Below are 18,637 nucleotides of genomic sequence, written 5' to 3'. Positions count from 1 at the left end.
TCCAAGTCCTACCCATGGTTTCGCCTTGGAGCGTTTAGATGATGCATGTGTTAGGGCCTATCACTTTTTGGATGCGATATGGCCTTCCTAATTAACTCGTAATTTCCCATCATCATGGAGTGCACTAATAACAATTGACTTTTTGAGGATTAAATCACCTTCATTCAGGGGCTTGCTCCTTACTCGAGAGTTGTAGTAGTTGGCAATCCTTTTGGGATATGCAACAATTCAAATAACCGCCCTATCCCTTTGCTCCTCAACAAGATCAATGTTTTCTCTCATTGACTTAGAGTTGCCTGAGCTACCACCTTATTCAAAAGTGCTCATCCTAGGAGATTTAACAGATATTTCCACCAGAATCAAGGCCTTTGTTCCATACACCAAATTAAAAGGCATTTCTCCCATCGACACCTGGCTAGTAGTTCGGTAAGCCCATAAGATGGTTGGGAATTCATCAACCCATGCTCTCCTTTCCCCTTCTAGACGGGTCTTCAAGCCATGCAAGATAGTTCTGTTACTGATTTCGGCTTGCCCATTGGCTTGGGGATATGTCATTGAGGCAATCCGCAATTGAATGCCCAGGTTCTGCATACAATGTCTTTCCAAACCATGGCCTTCACCTTCTTTACAGTGATCATGGCTAGAGTTTCAGTTTCAATCCACTTAGTGAAGTAATCCTTTCCAACTAGAAGAAATTTCCTTTGACCCGTATCTCGAGGAAATGAGCATAGAATGTCCAATCCCCATTATGCAAAAGGGATGGGTTGGAATGTAGGTTGTAATTATGATATTGGAGCGGACTGAATTGGAGCATGCCTTTGACATATGTCACATCCTTTTACTTTCCTTAGGGAATTTTTTTTTGTAAGGTGGGCCAAAAGAAACCAACCCATAGAATTTTGGCAGCAAGAGCCCTTCCCTTCAAATGTTCTCCCCAAACCCCACTGTGAACTTTAGCCAAGGCGTGTTCAACCTCTCGATGGCCCAAGCACTTGAGGAGTAGCATAGTGAAAGCTCACTATATAGCATCCCATCAATCATGGTGAATTGAGCCCCTCAAATTTTCATTTTCCTGGCTTCCATCGGATTAGTCGATAGTTCTCCCACAGTCAAGTATTTGTAAAAGGGTGTTCTCCAGTCATTGTTCTTTTCAACACATGCCACATTACTTTCTTCTATGCTTGGTCATTGAAGGGTTTCCACAAACATTGTCCTTCTAGTGGTTTCTTTAATGCATGCCAATTTAGACCGTGTGACTATTAAGGGACCTGTTGATTTGGACCAGTTGAAAATTTTTAAAAGATTAGGCGAGGGTCCTGACCTTTTGCAAATATTGTCCCATAATCAGCTCCCTAATTTCATACTACCCGTGGTATTGCTGGATAATCAACTAGGAATCACTGCGGGTTGTTAGTTGTGCCACCTTGAGTTTTCGAGCCAAACTTAGACTGATAATTAGTACCTCGTACTCAACCACATTATTCGAGCTGGGGAAAGATAATCACGAGTGTTCTAGAGGTTCCCCTTCAGGCGAGATGAGCACTATTCTAGCCCCACTTCCTTGCGAACTAGCAGCCCCATCAACGAATAGCAACCACTCTGCCTTATTCTCTTCTTCGACTTCTCCGGTGGGAGTGCATTCAACAATAAAATCAACCAACTTGCCTAGGCTGAAACTATATGTCATACTCGCTCAGTTCTATAGACCATTTGGTAAGCTGACTCGAACATTCTAGTTTCTGTAGTATACTTCTCAACGGTTAATCCATCAAGACAATGATGGAATAAGCTTAGAAATACGGGAGCAACTTTCTGGAGATATTCACCAAGGCCAAGGCCACATTTTTTGTGAAAGGATATTGCATTTTTGCTTCTTGTAGGACTTTGTTGACATAGTACACTAGATGCTCAACTTATCCCTCCTTATCAACATAACGTTCACGACTTTGTCATTCACCCCTAGATACATATACAATGATTCTCCTATTCTAGGTCATGTCAGGAGGGGGACCTCTTTCAGATACTCCTTTAGGTCTTCAAAGGACTTCTGGCACTGATCTATCCACTCAAATCCCTTTTGGACACTCAATGTTTGGAAAAATGGGAGGCTTCTCTCAATTGACTTAGATAGGAATCGACTTAGGGCTGCTATTCTTCTCGTCAGCCGCAACACTTCTTTGGTAGTCCTCGGGGGTGTCATGTTTAATATGGCTTGTATTTTTAAAGGTTGGTCTCAATTCCTCTTTGTGTGATCATGTACCCCAAAAACTTCCTTGATTGAACTCCGAACACACACTTCATGGGGTTTAACCGCATATTGTATCAAACACTTGAGTCAACTTTTCAACATGGGATTCTTCTTCTAAACTTTTTATGATCATATAGTCGACATATGCCTCCATCGTATTACCCAGTAACTTCTTAAACTCCTTGTTCACCATTCAGTGGTATGTAACTCTAGCGTTTTTTAGCCCAAAGGGCATGACCCTATAGTAGTAGGTTCTTTTTTTTGTGATAAAAGAGGTTTTTTCTTGGTCTGGGGGATACATCATAATCAGGGGTAAAGGGTACGAATCTATTGAGGTTAATAAAGTCAACACACACTCGCCACTTTCCATTGAGCTTTTTAACCATCACGATGTTGGTCAACCAATCAGGGTATTCTATTTCCCAGATGAAACCAACATCCAACAAGTTGTCTATTTTTTCTTCTAATGCCAATAACTTGTCAGGGGCAATATTTTGTTTCTTTTGTTGAACGGGTTTAAATTGTGGATCATAATTAAGGTGATGACAGATTACATCTGGGGTGTGGTTAGAGATGTCAAAAGGGTCGGGCGGCCCGGCCCAGCCCGTCACTGGCCCCATAGAGGGGTTGGGCCAAAGAATTTGGGCCCACGACTCGGCCTGGCCCAGCCCGTGGCCCACTGGGCGCGGCCTGTTGGGACCTTATGGGCTGGTCAGTTAGGCCCACCAGGCCCGACCTGTTGGGACCTTATGTTATTCCCAACGTTTCTTGCTCATTTATTATTTTAACTATGTTATTTTTTATTAATTATTGATATTGGATGCTAAAAAAATTATATTTCATAATATATATAAATAATAACCAACAATATATTTAAAAATTTTAAGTTAAATTTTTTATATATTTAAATTATAAATAAATATTCTCCTTTTTATATGTGCATTATTTTTCATATCAATTCACAAGAAAATTTACAAGGCATATAGAATTTTGATATAAAATGATAAAATAATATTTAAAACTTAAGATAGAAAACTGTTTAAAAAGAAAAAAAATGATTTTTATATATGCATTATTTTGATATTTATATACGTATTATTTTTTAAAAAAAAATTAAAAAAAAAAGAAAAAGAGGATAGGCTCGGTAGGCCTGGCTTACTAGGGCCTGTGGGTTAAGGCCCACGAGCTCGCTAAGCCCATAGGCAGGCCCAGCCCGGCCCCCCTACATGGGGGCTATGTGTAATACTCGAGAATTTCAAAAGGACTCAAGTAAATTTTCTTGGGGTAAAAGTGAAATTTTCAGATAAATTGAGGGTATAAGGGTAATTTATTACTGTATGAATGACCGAATCGACTGCACGGAGTGCCTTGGAGCAGGGATGCCAAAGGAAAATGATATGGCCGTGATGAGTATTTTGAGGCATGATTTATGGCATCGAAAGAAATGAAATTCGAAATAATTTTCGGTACAACAAAAATGCAGCTGCCATTTAGGCTGCAAAATCGAATCATTATAGGCAACTTTCAGGAAGTCAACGGAAGCTTGAGGGGGCTTCAGTTTTTCATAAGGAACAACTCTTCAGCCATTTCAGGAGAAACGAAAGGGTTTAGGGCCAAAACGAAGATTCGGGCCTAAGTGCAATTTTTCAAAATTACCAAGAGGAGGTCAAAACGATATTTTTTTGGAATCTTCAGGGGTTAAATGGATGTTTTAGGACTTGAGAGTCCTGAAAAAAATTATGGAAAGATAAGGGGCTAAGTGAAAAGGGCCAAAAAGGTAAAGACCAAAAGTGGAGGGGCTAAAGTGCAATTTAGTAAAAGTTGGCCAAGGGGAAACCGACCAACAGGTCTCCGACCGTCGATTTCAGCCATTTCAGCCATGGGGTTGCACGAGGGATGGTCGGGGGAGAATCTTTTGTAAAAGCAAGAGGCGACAAAGGCCACTAGGGTGGCTGGATTTCAAGAAAAAACGATCGAAAGTTCATTCGGATTGTTGAGTGCCTGCAAATCGCTTTTTGTGGTCAGGTAAAGCTCGTTCCAGGGCCATCTGAAGGAGGTAGAAACTCCTAAGGCCTTGGGTTGGCCGAGCAAGGGCGTTTGAGGGTTCAGATTTGCCTATAAATAGGGCATGTGTTGGCCGAAAATTTCAGAGACTTTGAGCTTCAAATCGACCCACTTTTTGAGAGAATTAGGATTCCAAAATAAGGGGCTTTCGTTGCCCATTCCCTAAGGATGAATTCTGGTAAGTTTGAAGCATTTTGGAGCAAGTTTGAAGGGGTTTCGGGGCTTCACCGGAGATGGAGGCGGGCGGCCGATCCAAACCTTTGGCTGACAAATAGAAAGCTTTTTGGTTGTTCTTTCAGGCCAAGGAGGGTGCCATCGTGATTAACTGGTTGAGGAGTCCAAGCTGGTGGAGAGACCCAATTTTTTCGATGTGCCGTGGCTGGGAAAGATGACTGGTGCGTGGGATGCACGCGCTGCCACTTGCCCTAACGCGTGAGGCCTCCGAAAAATCTAAAAAAATGCCAAAAAAATCGAGAAAAATGTTTTACGGGGGTTTGTCCAAAAAGTTTTGGTGTTTGCCTTCCCGATGTCTCGATTTTTGCACCAAATAGCCTCATTTTGCGTGAAAAACGCAACATCCGAGTAAGTTCAATAATTTTTCTTTGAAGTTCATTAGATATTATGAATTGTAGTGGAATTAAATTTGAGAAAATAGTCTCGATAGTATTTATTCAGATTTTTAAGCAAAATGGAAGAAAATAAAGGAAAAATGAAAGAAAATAGAATATTGAGATACTTAGTGATTAAATATGCTTTTTATGAATTATGTGCTCGAGGAAAAGTGATTGGTGCAACTTTCGAGAGTTCGCACGAAAATTGAGGTCGGGCACGTATATCGAGGCGATGCATGCTTTTCGAGAAATTCGAGTTTATCTCTAAGGGTGAGTTGTCATATCCTATATGATATGATTGTTTATTATGCATGATATTTATGAAAGATATGATTTCTTATATATGCATGATATTTATGAAAGATATGATTCATTTTGTCATATTACATGGATAGTCGTGATAATTGCATGACACGATATTATTGTCATATTGATATTTGTGCATGGGAATGGGATGCCACCCCAAGAGTGTAGCCGTAATTCTCCAAGGGCAATTGATGGAACAACGTTAAACTTATCTTGCAGAGGTTTGGGATTCTACCTAGGGTTCCGTGCCGGGCTGGGCCTGGGAAGTTACACTAGGGCGAATGTTTGTTCACGTTATTGCATCATGCATCCATATATATGTTTTTGAACCCTCACTAGAAGTTTTATCTTCTAATGGATTATGCCCCTAGAACATTCAAACGTTCTAGTCAAGACTTGCAGATATGGCAAAGAGATAATTGAGACGTAACGGCACGTGATGACGTGGCCGATGGGTTTGGCGAGTTGTCCCGGTATTTGCTTCCTCATGAGGATTCAGGATATATTATTATATTGATGATCGTGTATAATTGTTATGGTTTAATGTACTTTTGAGGTATCATTAGATTGTATCATTTGAGGTATTTAGTTGTTATCGCTTAATGATGAGACTCCATGTAATTAAGTATTTGAAAATGTAATGGTACGGATTCTTATTTTATGATTAAAATGGATTTCAATTCTGTACCATATCAGGTTTCAATTTTATCTTCCACATTTATTATGATTATCTGTCTTAGCTTGTTTATTCATATTTAGTATACTGGGAAGGTAAAACGGGATTGTCGGGAAATTGTTTATATTAAATATATATATATTTCTAAAATTCCTAAGTTATTTAATGCTCGGAAAAGTGGGGCGTTACACCGTGAGCCAGGCTAAGCCCTGCCCACAACAAAAAGGGCCGGACCAAGCCCTGCCCTTTTAATAAATAGGTCGGCCCGACCCGTTTAAAAAGCCCGTGGGTCAACTCGAGTCGGCCCTTTTGACATCTCTACCAGCATGGCGTAGCCATGTGTGTGGGGGGGGGGGGGCAGCCTTGCGGCTATGTGCGTGGGGGTGCTAGGGGGTGACCATCTCCAATTGACCCCCACTTGAGGGGCTTGAGGTGGCTGCTCAGTTAACCACGTGGCCCTGCCCAGTGCATGTAGGGGGGGAGGGTCCCTTGCCTCGTTATCGTGCGTCGATCAACACCTTGAGTGACCCTCGTTTGGGGGTACTGGAATGGGCTCAGGACAGCCATGCGAGGGCTCGACCTTCTTCTTATAAGCCCTAAGTTGATTTGTTACCGATCCGCATTTTAGATTTATTTTGCCATGCGTAACACACATCTTAAAAACCTCCCCTGAGGAGGTAAAAAGAGCATGGGTCAATGAGTTACCAATTGTCTTGTGGGCCTACCAAACTACTCGTAGGGTGTCAATAAGGGAAATGCCCTTTAACTTGGTGTATGGAACAAAATCCCTAATTCCCATGGAAGTGGCTTTTAAATCACTCGGGTTGAGTGCTTTTGAAGAAGGTAGTAGCTCAAGCAATTTTGAATCGTTGAGAGAAAACCTCAATCTTGTTGAGGAACAAAGGGATAGGGCTAACATTCAAATTGTCGCCTACCATAAAAAGATTACCAGCTACTACAACTCTTAGGTAAGGAATAGGCCCCTAAAGGAAGGCAATTTGGTCCTCATAAAATGGGCAATTATGAACGTCCTTTGTGAAGATGGGAAACTGTAAGCTAACTGGGAAAGCCATATTGCATTCAAGAAATGATCGACCCCAACACATGCATTCTTTAAACACTCCAAAGTGAAACCATGGGTAAGACTTGGAATGCAAACCATTTGAAATTGTACTTTCCTAATATGTAAAATGTATATATGGTGATTGCAAGCAATGATATGAGCCCAAAACGAGACCGTGGATGTAGGCACATTTAATCGAACCACGTAAAAAATATTTTTCCCTTGTGTGTGATATTATTTGTCTATATCAATTGTTATTCGTCTTTGTTTTCCTTATTTTTCAGGATAAAAGGATAGTAGTTGACTGGCTATAGGTCCCTACCTTGCGAAGCAACTCATCCTGCGAACAATTTACCTTGTTTTTTCTAGCAATGTGGAAATGAAATATTCATTGTCTTGCAAGTAATGCACTTTGCTTAGCCTAATGATGAACTAAAAATTGCACTGCCAGTAGCATACTTTTCCCGGCTTGGCAATAAGCCATGAGTTGTTCCGCGAGTAACACAACTTACATAGCCTGACAACTACGAAATTGAGGGTTGTCCCGTTAACAAGCTGATTTTCTTAGCCCAACAGCCACAAGACTATGAAGCCGCCAAAGGATTACCATGGGCTTAAATCCTATCTGATGAAGCAAAACTACCCGTGGTTCGCCTTGCGGTGTGATAATCCAAGCCCCAAATGATACAAACCCAAAAGTTAAGGTGAGACCTATAGTAGACATGTTGACATAATAGGTCACCTCAACCTTTATCAATTTGTCACCATGTGTCTTGTCATTATATCATGTTGGAAAGAATACACAAGTGCAACAGTGCTCAACAAAATAGAGAAATTAAGAAAGAAATACTAAATTTCTAGTTATATTTATTGAAGAAAGAAGGTACATCTAAAAGCTAAGGAAAATGAGAGAGATAAGATAAAATAAAATAAATTATAACTACTCTAAATGTATGGAAACGAGCCCCTAACAGTGTCGGATGTGGAAGGAGGAGCAATATCACCAGGGACATATAGGATCTTGCCCTCTTCTTGGCTAAGAGGTAGGGGAGCATCTCTATTGGGTGGTTTTTCAACCCTTTCCTGACCACTAGTCCCCAAACCCTAGAGGGCATCAATAATCTCAACCTCCACGTGAAGTGAATGGGTATGACTCCCACGGGCCCATCAAATTATCTAAATCATCCTTAAGGTAAGAATTCAGATAAGTCTCAGGGCTTGTAGGGTTTGGATCATATGCATGCCAGTCGAGGGCCTCAAAGTCCTCTACCTTCCGCATACAGACTAGCTCAAGGAATTGCTCCCTTAAACGTTGGGATTCTAAGAAGGAATGGGCAAGGTAGAAGCCATATTTCGTGAAGCAACTTGCGTAACACACCTTCCTTGCTAATTTGTAATCTTTTGAGAAGCAATAATCCTTCACTAACTCAATGCGAGCTGTAGAGAATTCTTCGTCCCATCAGGCCTTAAGAACCTTGATTAGCTCTTTGTAGCGAGCAATCTCATCAACCCGTAAGGCATGCTCCTACAAAAGGGTCTCATGAGCTTGTTGAGCTTTTTCTCCAGTGTCTCCTTGGCCTTGCAAGGATCCTCGATCTCCCTCCTTAAGCTTGAGGAGTTGATGTGAGCATCCTTTAGCTTGGAACACAACTTTTCATTTTCTCGCCTCAGCTTCTGAATGTTCGCCTCAAGAGACTACCTGTGCTCTTTCCACTGCACTTGAGTCTCCCTCCATTGCTTTTTCTCTTCCTCTACTTTGTCATGGTACGCCCTTCCGATGGCTTTGGAAATTATCAATCCTTAAACCCCCTGGATATTAATAAGACATTAGAAAACCAAAAATCCTGTCGAAAAAAGATAAGGATGTAGGTACAATAAAGTTGGCCTACCTCAATTAGCTTCTGCTCAAGTCCATTTGCAACGTTGGGCCAAATGCCAAAAAATCCATATTCGTCTAGAGGCAGCACAAAAGTGTATATCATACGGGCACCAACCCCATGGTTTGTAATAGAATCTATGTCAATCAACCTGGGGTAAAGTTGAAAGTGATCGCCCCTTACTTGGTCATCGTTGGGAAGATGCACGGAAGTTAATGAAGGCTATACAATCAAAGGGAGAATCAGGGGGGTGTTTTGGAGCTTTTATCTCAATCTCCTTTGATCTTTACGGTGGGGGACGAAACTGCTGCATCACTCACCTTGTATTGTCACTTTTTATCTTCTTTTTCAGTTATAAAAAAGATTATTGAGTTGCTTAAATTATTCAAAAAAAGGGTGAGACGTTTAGACTCGCCAATGCACGAGTGTAATCGTAGCAGAAACTTATATTTTTCGGGTAAGTCCGGGTAGATTCTCAGGGAGATTACTCATGGAAGGAGGTAATCACACCAAATTAAATAGCTTAAAGAATATGAGAATGGTTTGGACTAATAGTAATTGACTGTTGTCTGGATATGGTAAAATCTTGGGTCAAGACAATTCGAGTGCCAAGCCCAACTGATTCCCATATATCTTTCTTAAGAATAATAGAATGTTCAGATGGCTTGAGGTTTAGTCATTAAATACACTATCGAGAAAATGATAACTCTGGTTCTAGCAATCCCCATACATGGCATGGAGGACTCTATGTTAAGCAGCTATCATAAATCAACGTATAAATAAAGTTTAACACAGATAGTTATTTGGGCTTGGGTATGAGAACGTTCCCAGGTTAAGCAACCTCCATACATGGCATGGAGACTCTAGGTTAGGCACATTAACTAATCCAAGCCTGAAGTTTAAATGAAGAACAATTTTCAAGCCCTCTTAGTTCTTGTTATTGAACATTTGAAGTTCGGCTACCTTGGGTAATCAAAGGCATTGGACACTGTCCTTGCCTTGCCCCAAGTTTAGAATTAGCCACACATCTTCAGGTAAAATAAACAACTTGAATTAAACTTGGCAAATGGATAATAAACAGAACGAAAATAAGAAAATGAAAAATAACTGGAAGATGGACTACTGTTATATTGAATACTAAACAAAACTACAACTAGTATTGAACTTGCAGTAAACTAGAAGAAAATGAAGAACGAGAATTAAAGTGTGTGTTTAAAAGTACAGACCAACATGTAGAATGTAAAGCAAAAGACTACTTTCTACTTATTCATATCTGATTCTAAGCATAAAAAGAAAAAGAGTTTGTTGTTATCGTCCCTGCTGCTTTGATTCCGAGGAGGATCATCCCTTTTTAAACTTGTCGAGCATGAAGGAGGGGGACCACTTGGTGAAATGTTGCCATAAAAGTTGGTTGAATTTACTGTTTGTGGCACCGCATTCATTTGCGTATTTGAAGTTTGTCTTCGGAGTGTCATTCGAATAGGTGGGGAAGACATTCGAATGACAAGCTTAATTTCCTTGAGTTGCTCATGTCATCCAACTGTGTGCATGAATCATTCGAATGAATTTTACTTTATTGTTCATTTCCTTCTTGATTTTCTCTAGTCGTCCAAATGCAACAGTGACTTCATACGAATGAATTTTGACTTTGCCTCATAATTTCTTCAATGCATTTGAATGCCTTTTGCAATATTCGCATGGACTTATTTTCATCCGAATGCGTTTGACTTATTTAAATGACCTCCATTTCTCGCTTCACTGCTTAATATTCGAATTGAACTACCCTCATCCGAATGAGTAACTGGTAGTCTTTACATTCGAATGGCTTACTTACTCAACAAACTAAGCATTCGGATGACTTTGCCTTGGGTGCTTCTTCTTTCTTTGGTTACCCATCTTTACTCAATCATGCCTTAGAATGAATTACTTGACCTTTGATCTTCACCTTCCATTGAATCCTGCAAACAAGTATTTTTTGACATTTTAGCTCATTAAAATGATTATGGATCAATAAAAATATGGCAAAATTTTGATATTTTTAATCAACAATCAGAATCATTAGCGACTCTCTTCCTGAATCTGCTAGAGGTTGTTGTTGAAGGAAGAATGAGAGGTAGAAACCTCCCCATTTCGGGAGTAGTGAGTGCTAAGAGGTGTTTAGTAGTGCCCTCAAAAAGTAGTGGGTTCGTTGTATGCACTCCTGTTGAGGAGGTTGACGTTTCAATACTACGTGAGTTCATTGTAGTCCCCACTTCCACATTCTTCAGCTGCAAGCGCTTACGAGATGACATGCTAGTTTTTCCCCTGAAGACCTGCAATATAAGAGGATGAGAACTCCTCTCGCTCGACGGGTGAGTATCCCCTTCGCGTTCTTTGCGGATTTGTTCCCTAAAGTGATTCATGCCTGCAAAACAAAGGATCAAAGCAAGAGTTCACCATTGATGCTAACGAATGAAAAGAATTTCTACTATACTAAAGGGCTACTCAAGTGGGATTGTGGAAATGTGTGAGGAAAAGGCAATCCCTAAGGCCATCTTCAACAGAGATGGAAAAACGATAAAATCCATCGATTTTGTCATTTTTTCATCTCCAATGGGATGACATTTTATCACGCCATAACTATTTATGTTGAGTTTGAAGGTTTAAGGTTGATTTCGTAGAGTGTGAAGGTTAGTAGAAGGTGAATGTGGCAGATAATGAAGAGGCGGCACACTAGTTTATAGTAAAATTGAAAGAAGGTTATGGTTAGATATGGGGAGTTAAATCTAAGGCGTGAGGTTTGATGATATCCAATCAACAGTTGTAATGCAAGTTCGTAGAACGAGGTGAGATTTGGGGATAAGATAGAGTTAGATTTGGGGAATCAAATCTAAATGGTGAGGTTTGATGATATCCAATCAACGATTGTGATGCAAGTTCACATAACGATGTGAGATTTGGGGATAAGATAGGGTTAGATATGAGGAATCAAATTTAACGAGTGAGGTTTGATGATATCCAATCAACGGTTGTGATGTAAGTTCGCAGAATGAGGTGAGATTTGAGGATAAGATAGGGTTAAATATGGGGAATCAAATCTAAGGGGTGAAGTTTGATGATATCCAATCAATAGTTGTGATGTAAATTCACAGAACAAGGTGAGATTTGGGGATAAGATATATCCAACAACTATAAATTGCAGCACTCGGTATTTGCAAAAATTATTGAAAGATTTACCTTATTGACCAGAATGAATTTCAATCTTAGAGGTCCCTCAAATTATTCTACTTCTTCGGCATCGTTGTCCGTAAGTAATAATGACAACAAAGTAGAACTTATGAATCACCTAGCAACATTTGAAGCCCAAATTGAAGCCGCCTATTTTTTGTATAACAACATCCTTCTCGCTCACCTGCTTGATCAACAACAACACCAACCTATACATGAAGGCTCGATACCTGATCATATAGTCATTCATAACGATTAGGACGCTGCTAATGAAAGACTATTCAACGACTACTTTGTCGAGAACCCACGTTATGGTGAAAGGATGTTTCATTGTCGCTTTCAAATGTCATGAAAATTATTTTTGCATATACTTCAAGCTATCACAATTCATGACAACTACTTTGTAAAGAAGAGGGATGCTCTAGGAAGACTTGGCTTGTCCTCAATTCAAAAGATAATTGTTGTGTTTCAGATGTTGACATATGGTGTCGTAGCAGATGCAACTGATGAGTTCATCAAAATTGGGGAGTCCACTACTATTAAAAGTATGAAGAAATTTTGTCGTGCTGTTATGGAGGTATTTGGGGGTCGATATCTAAGATCATCAAACACTGATGACATTGTGAGGCTGCTCTATGTTGGTAAACAATGTGGTTTTCTTGGAATGTTGGGTAGTCTAGATTATATGCACTAGAGGTGGAAAAATTTTCCAACTGCTTGGGCTAACCAATATGCAGGCCAAAGTGAATCTCTAATAATTATTCTTGATGCTATAGCAGATTACGATCTTTGGATATGGCATGCACACTTCAGTATGTCGGGTTCAAATAATGACATCAATATTTTGAAGGCCTCCCATCTATTTGCCAGCCTAGCTGAAGGTATTGCTCCTCCTACTAATTACATCATACAGGGACGCGAATACAATATGGGTTACTATTTAGAAGATGGTATATACCCAAAGTGGTCTACTTTTGTATAAACAATTCGTGAGCCACATGGTCCCAAGAAAAAATATTTTGTAATGAAACAAGAGAGTTGTAGAATAGATGTAGAATGGGCATTTGGGGTTCTACAATCTAGGGTTGCAATAGTCGTAGGATCGTCACGCTTTTGGCAAAAAAGTATCTTACACGATATAATAACTGCGTGCATAATTATACACAACATGATTATCGAGGATGAATGTGATATTGAGGCGCCAATTCGAGATTGGGTAGAAACGCTAAATCCAAACGTTGAGATGGTTACTGATGAAGGCACCCGATTTCAAGAATTCCTCGTTCGACACTGGAAAATTAAGGATAAAGAGGGTCACATTGCACTTCGAAATGAATTGGTTAAACATCTATGGGAAGAATATACTAATTTTGAGAATTAAATGTCGAGTCTTAATTGCATTTTTTGTTTGTATTGTTTTTTCATTCAAATAATCCTTTTTGAATCTTGTTGTGTTAAATTATAAATCTTGTAGATTGCGATATTATGTATAATATCGTATTTAATTTTTTAAATACATGCAATATTTTATGTAAATACGTGTAATTTTTTTTACATATTTAACCTGCAATTACGTAAATTATTAAATAATTTTTTAAATAAATTAATTGTTATGAATTAAAAAAATAAGAAAACAGAAACACTGTTCATTTGGTATAAATTTTGGTGTAATGGGTTGGAGATGACTTGTTAGGCTAATGTGAAAGTTGCACCATTTTGAAGTTTTGGGTTGGAGATGGTCTAAGAAATCTTCTCCATCCTCTTCTTCTATACCCTCATCCTTTTCCAGGTTGCCCTCATCCTTTCGGCTTTTGTTTTCTTCTCTAGCTTGAAAGGCGTTCTCAGACATAGCGGATGGCAGCATAAAAACAAGATTGGAGGGCCCAGGCCTATCTTTGAGCCAAACACCCCAACCTGCAACTATAATGTTCTTAGGAGTAAGTAGGTTGGGCAAATTGCAAGGTCCAAGAGAACACAACCTTTCCATTACCTTGCGATAGACAGCCCGCATAGTCCCAATGTCTGGGAGCTTCTATTTCCAAACATCCAGCTCGTTATCCCAACACCAATGAAGTGATGCATTCCAGTTAAGAGGAGGCTTAACCATGATCCAACAGGATTCAAAATCCACCTTATTTTAGAGTTTTAAGAAGAGGTAGGAGATTCCTATTATCCTTTAAAGAGTAAAGACGATGCCCCGCCGCTCAACTCTTCTTAGACTGTAAAAGCAACATAAAAGATGAATGGAAGGGGGAACACCAATCTTATGACATAGTATACTGAAATTGACCTAACCGTTAGGATGAAGTTAGGCCAAGACGATACAATGGTTATCTAGCTACGCCATGCCAAAATTGGACAAGGGGAAACGAAGACCTACACAGAGAGAGACTATGGACTTCGATACCACAACCACCCACTAGAGTAGTGCCTGTTTCTTTTGGCGTGAGGACCCTAATATGATAATTGCAAGTGATACACCCAGAAAATTGCATTCGTATCTGGTTAAGGAGCAAATCCAAACATTAGGGTAGATATGGGTTTGAACCAAGGCGAAAAAGAAAAGGAACCACTCAAGACCAAGTGGGTGAAGACCCACTTGATCATATGGCCGAGTGAGTGAGGGCGAACCCTTCTCCCCGAGGGGTATGACCCTTCTCCTATTTTCTCTTCTACTATATCTAAGAATCAAGGCATGAAGAAGGGAGACGTGAAGGTTAAGACTCCCCTTAATAACCAAGTGGGTGTCTCCCGTTCACACCCACTCGGCCACCTCTTGTCCCAACACTCACTTGGGAAGCAAAACACCAAGAGTAAAATGCATGAGACTTAAAAGCAAAGCCACTCGGTCATCTAACCAAGTAGGTGTCTCCCACTCACACCTCATCCCTCGGATACGTCATCACGACCACGAAACTCTCGGGATGGGTCTCAAGACTCTCAGGATAGCCACCACGTGTCCCCCCTCTACCTTCTCTATAAATAGGAGGCCTTGCCCCCTACTTCAGAGACGCTCTCTCTAGCACTTTGAATACACTCTTGCGCTTCCACTCTCAAGAACTGACTTAAGCATCGGAAGGTTTGTGCGGGGACACCCACTAGTGCCCCTAACCATGAGTTCATCTTATAGGTCTCTCGATCATCAAGACTCTCTCGGCTATCAAGGGTCGCTCGGCCATCAGAAAGTCTCCCGTCAAATCCAAAGGAATCTCTCATTCATCAGGTCTCCCGTTCTAAAGATCCCGAGAGTCTCTCGTCACTCAGCATGCACAAGACTCTCAAGATACTTGGTGACGAGACTCATAAGACTCTCAGGACTCACAAGACTTTTAAGACCCATGAGATTCTTAAGACTTTTAGGACCCCTGAGATTCATAAGACCCTGTACTCTCAAGATTCTCGTGATCAACCACATACATTGTATTCTCCCACATTAAAAATATATTATTGTATTTTGGCAACAACAATTGGTGTTATTTGTGGGAAGAAGAACAGAAAGTCAACTTAAAATATGGCAAACACCCGAGGACATTGACGAACTCTCTCTCAAGGCGTAAAAACATGCCTACCTCCCTAGGACTCTCAGCAACAGGGAGCACACCCACCTCCACGGGACTCTCAACCCCTGGGAGCACCTCTTCCAGACTCTCAGTCATAGGGAGGTGCTCATTCTACTCCCCTGAATCCACAACTGGGGTACCGGCTAGCCCTGCCTCCGCTTAACATCGGCTCACAAGCACACCCCACCGATCAAGCTGGGACTTCACGATAGCCATCGCTTATGGTCCCGTGGGATAAGTACGAAGCCTTAAGACAACAACATGTTGAGGGTATGCAGGCACCTCGAGACATGGCTGGGATACTCTAAAGCATGATGCCTGGAGGGACACTGCTTGATACCTTGAGAAGGTTTATGCTGGAACCTATGCAACCACATGAGTTTTAACCTGACTTGGAAGCCGATTCCTATTGGAAAGCCATTCCCTACTTTCATTCTTGGTCTTCTCCTCGTCAGAAGAATAGGCCAAGATCACCACCACCAAGGAAGAATCCCCATGTTACGATGCCCAAAAGAAACGATAATCAATGAATGGAGGACAGGGCAAGGAGCCCACAAAATGGGAGGTACCATGAAACTGTGGCCAGTAAGCCAATGGGGGAAAGACAAGATAACCACACAACGACAAGTATACGGGATGATATGAAAGGATAGTTGAAAAGGTACTTAAATAGAGGAAATTAATCCCAGCTGCAGAGGAACAACAGCATAGAAAATTTTCCTTTACTGCGGATATATTGGAGAAGTCACTGCCCATCGTAGGCACACTTAGCTGAACCACGTAAAAAATGCTTATGTGTTCATTATGTACGCTCTTATTTTGTTACATATATACTTGCATAACTCAATTGTAGAAAAGAAAACCAAGTTAATTCAAACCTATTACCCCGCTTATAGTCCGACAATGAGGAAAAAATAAATTCAAACCCGTTGCCTCGCTTACAGCCCGGCAACAAAGAAAAAACAAATTTAAGCCCGTTGCCTCGCTTACAACCTGGCAACGAGGGGAAAAAAAATCAAGCTCGTTGTATCACCTATAGTCCAATAACAAGGGAAAAACAAATTCAAACTCGTTGCCCTGCTTATAACCCAGCAACGAGGAAAAAAATGAACTCAAGTCCGTTGTCCCACTCATAGCCCGACAATTGGGGGAAAAATCCAAACTCATTATTCCGCGCATGACTAGGCAATGAGGGATAAATCCTAACCCATTGTCTTACTCACAACCCGACAATTGGAAAAAAATCCAAACTCATTGTCCTGTACATGGTCCAACAATAAAGGATAAATCCTAACTCATTGTCCCGCTCACGATTCAACAGTACCTAAGGTATGAATCTTATTGCACAAGATAATTAAAGAATGTGAATGTCAAGAACAAAACGACACTAAAAGTACAATTTTTATTGCTAAAAAGAAAATAGAAAGTACAAGATACACATAAAAAAAAAGAGAGAAAAGAGACAGAAAAAGATCTATTCGTGGGAGAAAGATTTCCGGGATAAGCGCCTAGCGGGACCAAAGGATGCGGTAGAAATCTCCATAGACGCTATTGGAAGTTCCCCATCTTCAGCCTTGGCCATATCTAGCACACCTTCAACAACCTCACCTGGAACCTCCTCAATCGCCCTAAGGTCTTGAAGAGCACCTATCGTCTCTTCCCCCCTGGAGTTGAAGGGGTATGACTCCTATGGGCTTGTCAGATTTTCCAAACCATCCACCAAGTGAGAATCTAAGTATGAAAAAGGACTCATGGTGACACCCAGTTCAAACTGACGTCAGTCCACGTGGATAGACTCTTTAACCTTAGGACTAAGAAGAAGCTCGGGAAAAGTCTCCTGGGGTGCTGGGATTCCAGATGAGTGCGGGCCAGATAAAAGACGTACTTCAAGAAGCTTGCAGCGTACCTCCCCTTCCTGTCTTGGTAGTTGACAGAGAGGCAATATTCCTTCATCGCTTCAGCCCGAATGGTGGTCCTCTCTATTACTAAAACCTTGTGGACCTACCTGTGGCTTATCTCTAGCTCAGTCAGGTGTAAGGAGTGTTCTTGAAGAAGATCCTCATGCGTTACCCTCAGCTTGGCCTTCTCTTGCTCTGAAGCCTCCAGCTGGCAGCGTAACTCCTGGTTTTCCCCTTAGAGACCCGAGGTGCCAACCTCAGCCTCAAACAATTGAGCACGCATCCTCTCTAGTTCCACCTCTACTTTCTGCTTCCCTATCTCCGCCTGTTGCGCGCGACACTTCAACTCCTGGAGCTCTTCATTCCACTCAAACTGGTGATTCCTCCACTCCAGCATCTGGACATCCATTTGTTCACGATAAGCCCTCTCTCGCGCATTAGAGACAATGATCCCTTGAATCCCCTACATAAAGAAAATGGCCAGTAGAGAGGCCGTCTAGAAATCCTTGTGTGAAAAGAGGAAGTGAGAATCGACTTACTTGCACCAGGAACTGCTCCACTTCGTCCATGGCCTTGGAGTAGTTTCCACCAATGAAACACCGTTCATCTCGAGGGAGAATGGTGGAGTAGATAAGACGGGTACCGATCCCAGGTTCGAAAACAAAGTTTGTTTCTAGCACCTCAAGGGATACTTGAAAGTCCCGTCCATAAAGCTTGGTACCATGAGAATCATTGTATACCTCACTTTGCCTGGAAATGGAAGGATGGGAGGTGATTTAGAAGACCTCTGGTTGTCAAGGCGCCGAGGATCCTTCTTGTTGGGGATCACAGGGCGTCAGCATTCCTCATCTACCCAGGCCATGTCTCCAGAAAATCAAGAGGATGAGCTTCGCCCTCCTCGAGAGGTGGGAGCACAAAAATGAGCATCCACGATTTCTTCTAGTGACGGAGGAGCTGATGACAGGTTTTCAATAGAGGGAGAAAGAACTTCTGCATTTGAGCGATCACCCCTTAGGCGGTGGTGCCTTTGAACCCTAGAGGAGGAGACCCCTTTAGGCCTGTGCGAACGAGGAGGTCAAGAGCTAGTAAATCCCTCAGTAAGGCAAATAGAAGTTTCAGCTATTGCA

The sequence above is a fragment of the Diospyros lotus genome, chromosome 14, assembly GCF_014633365.1.
Source record: "Diospyros lotus cultivar Yz01 chromosome 14, ASM1463336v1, whole genome shotgun sequence".
In the NCBI taxonomy this organism is placed as follows: domain Eukaryota; kingdom Viridiplantae; phylum Streptophyta; class Magnoliopsida; order Ericales; family Ebenaceae; genus Diospyros; species Diospyros lotus.
This window is presented reverse-complemented; position numbering follows the sequence as displayed.